The sequence below is a fragment of the Nycticebus coucang genome, chromosome 14, assembly GCF_027406575.1.
Source record: "Nycticebus coucang isolate mNycCou1 chromosome 14, mNycCou1.pri, whole genome shotgun sequence".
In the NCBI taxonomy this organism is placed as follows: domain Eukaryota; kingdom Metazoa; phylum Chordata; class Mammalia; order Primates; family Lorisidae; genus Nycticebus; species Nycticebus coucang.
Window position 1 is genome coordinate 69,311,661 of NC_069793.1, and position 6,914 is coordinate 69,318,574.

Consider the following 6,914-nt stretch of genomic DNA (forward strand, 5'->3'; position numbering starts at 1 on the left):
AGAGGTCAGCAGAGGTCAGACATAGTGCTGCTCCTTCTGGGGACACAGCAGATGGTGGGTTGAAAGGAAAGACTGTAGTTAAGAGAAACCACTGCTGGTTGGGCATGGTGGTTTACGCCTGCAATCCTAGCACTCTGGGAGTCTAAGGTGGAAAGATGGCTTAAGGCCAGGAGCTCAAGAGAAGCCTGAGCAAGAGTGAGACTCTATCTCTAATAAAAATTAGAAAAAATAGCCTGGTTTGGTGGCTTGTGCCTGTAGTCCCTGCAGCCAGGCCACCCCAGAAGACAGGTCTTAGGGCAGAGGTTTGAGGCTCTGACCTCTGTGACTGCTATCTCAATCCCTCCACTCATCAGGGTCCTCATAGAGCTCTAGAGATGTCCCTACACATGCACACACAGGGCAGCCCCAGTGCACTGTAGGTGCTCAGGAGCATCAGCATGGTACAATGAGGCAGCAAGGCCTCGGCACAGAGCGGGGCATCATCACAGGGCATCATCACGGGGCGTGGACGTGGGAACCCCTGCAAGCCAGGGCCATTAGGGGCAGCCTCTTGCATCTGTACATCAGGTTAACCTGGGGGAGGAGGGTGACGGTGCTCCAGCCCCAGATACCCTGGAGCCCCAGACACGGGGAAGAGCACAACTCAGGGGTGAGCGAAGTTCGCGGGGAGCCTGGGGCAGGGGGGTAAAGGAGGGAGGCAGGGTGGCTCTCCCAGAGAGCAGCGCCTCTGGGGGCTCTGGGTCTGGAACTATGTCAGCCTCAGCTCTGATTTCCCAGCGTCCAGCAGAGCCTGGCTTAGTGGAGGTTTGTTGACTGACCATGCAACTGAATACTTTAATTTCAGAGGCTACCAATGAATAACTCTTACTATCTACCAAGTGCGTGATGTGCATTACTTGGTTTGAGCCTCACCACAATCCAAAAGAAGATTGCCAATCCTACTTTATAGATGAACAGAGACTCAAAAAGGTGAAGTAACTTACCACGGGTCACACAGCCAGCAAGGGCAGAGCCAGGAGCCCGCTGACAGTTGCACCCCTAACCATGTGATGCTCCCCAGCCCCTCCCATCCAGAGTCCTCCCCAGTCAGTGTGCCCCCACCCCACAGCAGGTATGTGGTCAGGAGCTACAGTTGACTCACCTGTGTCCCCAGCACGCAGCCCAGGTCGGGGCATGGAGCTCAAGCTGCTCAGCGGGACTTTGGAATATGAACGACAGAGTGTGAAAGAGGGACACCAGCTCACTCTGGCTGGCACTGGAGGCTTTACATACTTGACCACTCCCTGGTGTCAGGTGTCAGGACAACCCTGTCAGGTCAGGATTAGCCTGTGTTCACCCTCATTTTATAGCTGAGAAAAGGGAGTATTGGGTGCTATGATGGGTTCAGGGTCGCTCAGTTTGTAAGGGGCAGTGGCAGGGTTAAAGTCTGTTCATGTGGGTCTGATAGGTCCAGCCCTCCCATATAGTTCGTGCATTACGAGGTGTTCTGGGGGGGAGAGGGAGAGAGAGTAGTGCTTGGGTGGGCAGAGTGGGTGTGTCTGGGGTAGGCTGTGCGTGCAGGAGGTGCCGGGATCTGTTTTCCTTTCTCATGAAATGGATGTAAAGCAAGCCTGGACTTTGGTCTGAACAGGGAGTGCTGAGGGCAGCCTTCATCCCTGAGAATCTGGGCTGTCCTGGTGATGATAGAATCTCTGTAGGGAGAGAACCCCTCAGGGGCCTGTAGGTCCACCCTGCAAGATGGCAGGAGGGCAGGGCAGAAACTGCAGGGAGGACAACTGCCCCTCCAGACTGGCAGCGGAGGGGTTGGGCAGCTGCTAGCAGTTGTCACTCAGAGCATCACAAGCAAGCCCCATTCCAGACCTTCAGAGAGACCATCCTGGACAAATGGCCAGTCCCTAGGAGTTGGCCTTGGATCAGATGTTGCCCACCTTACCTATCCGTTTGCCCAGAAATGCCCAGGGAAACGCCCAATCTAACTAGAGCCAGGGTCTGCATCTAGCGGCTTCCTGACCACTGCCTCCAACTCCCTGCTTGGGTCAGATGTGACTTGAAGTGAGGACAGCGCTCAGGGGAGGGTGTGGGGGGAGGGAAGGACCATGGAGACACAAGAAGAGATTAATCTTGCACTTCACTGGTGACATAGTTTTGGATTCTTCAACTTCTGGCCATGATAGACTGTTATTGACCTTGAGTCTTGGTGCCCTGAAGTCCCAGGACCATAAAAGTTTTCGGAATGGAGGTGCAGACCCTGAGAAAAATTGAATCCTAGAGGAGAATCCTGAGTGTGAAGGAGCCTTCAAGGTCATGACATAAATAGGCTGCTGTCCCCACAAGCTCTCAGCCTCCCACTCCACAACCCCCCAAGTGTATATTTTATGTCTCCACTGTCTTTGCGTCCACGTGCTTTTATGGACGCAAAGACAGTGGAGACATAAAATATACACTTGGATTTTAACTACACTGTGCCCCTGCCCAGGAGTACTGGAGCATGGGCCTCTCAAAAGCCCCTGTCCTCACCTGCTAGCCTGAATCAGGGTGTCTGGGATGGTTGCTGCGGTCTGCCACCTCCTCCTGCTTCCCAGCCTCAGACTTCCCCTGCCCTAGCCCTGCAGCCCCCAGCTGGAGCCCAGCAGGTAAGGCGCTGGGGACCAAGGGGCCAAGAGGGAGAATGTCTTCAGCAGCCATGAGCCGGAGGAGCCAAGCGGATATTGATTTGGTCTACGGGAGCAAAGGGACCTGTTAAAATGTGGCTGTTAAATTGCTGTGCCTGAAGCCAGCCAGCTCCGCGGGTGGGCGGGCGGCCAGGCAGGCAGGCTGTGGACAGACCAGCTGACAGCTAGCGCCCTAGTGGGGTGACCTTAGACACCCATGGGGCCTGAGGCAGCCTTGTTGGGACCTTTGCTGCCCTGATGCCCACAGGCCCCTGAGTTCCAGCCGCACCCACTTCCTGGCATCCTCTGAACACATGACTGCCCTGGCTCTGCTCACAAGGACCCCGCCCTTCACTCCCTCTGTCTCTTCAAATCCTACTCAGCTTTCTGGACTCGGTGCAGATAGCACCTCTTCCATGAAATCTTCCTGATTTTCCACTCCTTACTCCAGCAACCTGAGAGAAATGGCCTTTCCCTCTGCAAGTCCTCAAAGCCCCCATGAGGCCATCTGCCTCCTGTTCTCCTGCTATAATAATTAAAGAAGAGTTGTGGGCCCCCTGACTCCTGGGTTTCACCCACCCCACTGTCTTATGTGAGGGGCCTGGAAGACCAGGCACCTAGGAGAAGTGGGAGCTCGCCTTGGGAGGGCAGGGCAGGAAAGTGTTGGCCAAGCTGTAGCCTGATGGGCACTCCCCCCGCCTTCTCAAGCTACCCAGGCCCTGCGACAGATGTCAGGAACTGCTCAGTTCTGGGTTGTTCCTTCTCCTTCATGTGTGATGCTCAGCGGGCCACCACCACTCCGATGGCTCAGAATCAACCCCTGTTCAACCAAAGGACACCACTGTCCCCGGGACTCCTTCTGGGAGGCTAAGAGCCAGGATTGAATCCCAGCTCTACCACTAATAACACTATAATCTTGAGCCAGGCACTTTCCTCTCTGAGCCTGTTTCTTCATCAATAAAGCAGAATACTGGGCCTTATGCCTTAGAAAGGATGTGAGAATTGAATGAGACAAGAGCTGCAGAGGCCCAGAGAGGGAACTTGATTGCCTGGAGTCACACAGCAAGAGGGTAGAAAAGATGCTGGATTCCTGCCTTTTAGTCCCAAACTCCCCTTAGCCCATCCCATCTATCTCGCTTGGGTCTGGGGTCCTGGGATGAGGCCTGGGCTGTGTAACCTGGCAGCTGTTTTCTCTGCGACCTCAGGAACAACAGACCATTGGCTTGCTTGGGGCTGGGCTTGGACCACCTTTGTTGATCCCTTGGTCTGACCAGGCCTCTCCACAGGGCCTTATCTGTCCATTCTCTCCTTTCCCACCAACCTAATCTCTCCTTCTTTTCAGGAGTTCCTGTTTCCTCTCTGCCGCCTTCTTGTCTCTCCCCAGACCCCGTCTCTCCTGTGTCTCCCGCCAGCCTCCCACAGTTGGGTCAGAGCCGCCTCAGAGCGGCTGGTGCTGTCATCACTGGGGAGTTTCCCTCTCTCCAGGGCTCGCCGACCCTCTCAGGGCCCTGTCTGGGACTGCTGCCCCTTATGCAGGAGGGAAAGGGAGCGAATTCGGACACCCACAGAGGAGATGGGTGTCCGAATTCGCTCGGACTTGGCCTTTATATTCTTTAGGTTGGCCACCAGCCCAGGAGGCCTCTACAGGGCCAATACAATGGTGTGAGGGTTTTTACTCTATAGTCTCAGAGCTTATGGTTCCAGATCTCTAAACACAGCAAGATCCTGCACTACTGAAGCTCCAAGGTTCTGGGAGCCTCTGGGACCCTGTGATCCACCCTGGTGGGGAGGAGAGCGCACTTGTGCTTGACTTAAGTGGGGCCCATTCTGTCCATGTCCTAAGAACCTTGACCTGGTGGTGACCCAGGGACCAGCTCTCCATGCCCCTTTGGCTGTCCAGCCCCTGCACAGACAGAAAAGTACAGGCCTTTGTCATAGGTCTGGAGACTGAGTTGGAGGCACAGCCAGTTTCCTATCCTGAACCCCTTGCTGGCCCAGGACCTCCACTTAGCCCAGGAAATAGTCTTCTGTCTTCCACGCTGTCCTTCCTGTGCCTGGCTGGAATGAGGATTAGGGAGAAAGGACACATCTGGGTTCAGAGTCCCGCTCAGCTGGGAACCTTCCCTGGGGTCTGGGGCCAGCCACCTCTCCTCAGAGCCTTGGTTTCCTTCTCTGTCAGAGATGACAATACTCACCTGGGGGGTGGGGGTGCTGCCATGACTGGGACAATGTGTATGGAATGGTACCCAGCAGGTGCATACTAAATGGTAGCATTTATATTGTGTCTACCCTTTCTGATAGTCATTCTGGGTGCTTTGTCTATTTTCCCCATTTGTTTGTCCAAATTCAACATTTCTGAGATATGTTTCTGAGTACTCATCCCTGTCATGCTGTTCCCAGATCCAGGGCTCCATGGGTACATGGTCTGACCCCAATCCGTGAGGGGCCCCCAGACAGATGGGGAAGACAGACAGACACAACACAGACCTCTACAACACCTTGGCTCAGTGCAATGCTGGAGGGATGCACAGAGGCTGTTGGCCCAGTGGAGGCCCTGGCCCAGCCTGGTCAGGGAGGGCTTCCTGGAAGAGGGGGCCATTCACTTGGCCTCGAAGGAGGAGAGGGCATTGGCTGGCCACTTGAGGATGAGTGCAATGGCTGCTTTAAAGGTTCAAAGGGTATGGGGAAATGGTTAGGGAAGGCTGTGTGGAGTGGGCTGAGAGTGGGATTCCAGCAGGGAAAACAGCATTCCAGGTCTGGAGAGAACAGCAGATGCCCAGAGGTGAGGTGGGCTGAGCAGTGGAGTTTCAGGGTGAGTGACAGAATGCCGGGGGAGGTGCAGGAAATGTGGCTGGAAGAGGAAGAGTTGCTTGGAGCCTGGAGGATAGGCCTTGTGTCCCAGGCCAGGGAAGCAGGGATTGGTTCTGCGGGCTGTGGGGGCTGATCACGGCTGTGGAGCAGGGAAGCCCTGGGCCTGAGAGATAGCACAGTCCAGGAGCTTATTTGAGAGTGGCTGAGAGTTTGCTGCAGAGATGCTGGCAGGGCCCCACAGGGAGGCTCCATACTCCACCCCCAGGCACTTATCAGTTCTTTGGCCACAGGAAAGGCCTTTCCCATCTCTGAATTTCCTCATCTGCACAACAGACCAGAAGACTTATCTTGAGTTCCTCACAGGCAGTGATTCTGTGGTTCTGCCACTCCCATTGCAAGCTCTCATCCTCTAGGATGACCACAGAAACTCTCCTTCTTTCCACACTGTGACTGACCAGCCCGAGGGTTCGTCCCTGCCATCCCACCCCCAGGAATGCCTGGTCTCTCAGTGCGCTCGGTACCTCCAGGTGGCCCTGCCCTCAGCATCTGTGTCTCTTCTTGTTTCTAACATTCTCTTACATCCTTTGCTGCGTGTGGCTACACAGGTGACAAATGACGGCTTCCATTTTGGGGACACGTCCCATGGATCTGGCTGAGGATACTCCACTTGCTCACCCCTTGGTTACTAATGCCATCCACACTCAGGGAGTGACACCAACACCCACAGAGGATAGTGACATGCCCACAGTGATCCTGGTGAGCAGTGGAGTGGGACTCCCTCTGGGTCCCCTCCCGCCTCCCTAGCTGTTATTCGTCTCCTTTGCTTCTTTTCCTCCTCCCAGGTGCAAGCGCCCCGGGCCCAGCCTCCATTCCTGTCTCCTCTATCCCGTCCTTCCCCTTAGTGATGGCACCCAAATGGCACCTCCAGCCCTGGCTTCCCCTCAGCACGCCAGCCTCGAGCAACTGCCTGTTTATTCAGTCTTTCCACTTGGAGCCTAAACAACGTCACAGTCCCTGAGTGTTCACATCTGAACCCCATCTCAGCATTCAGCCCCTCTGTCCTTCCAAGTGCTCTGGCCAACTCTGGCATCCATTCTCGGGCCTCCTTCCCCTCACACCCCACAAGCAGAAAGAGAACAAGTCCTGTTGGCTCCACCTTCAAACAGAACCAGAATCCAACCACTTCTCACCATGTCCGCCACCAGCCTGGTCCAGGCACGAGGCCTGGGTCTTTCCCAACCCCCAACCTTCATCACCACCACCCTATAAATGGGGGCCTCCCTCAGGGTCACACAGACAACCCAGCTGGTCTAGCTGGAGTGGGGTCTCCACCTCCCTGAGGCCTGCACCCCCAGCTCCTGAAGCTGGCTGGTGGGCCTGAGCACATAGCCAGGCCGTGCAGTGTGCCTGCATGCGTGTCCCCAAGGAGCAAAGAAGCTGCCAGCTGGGTTT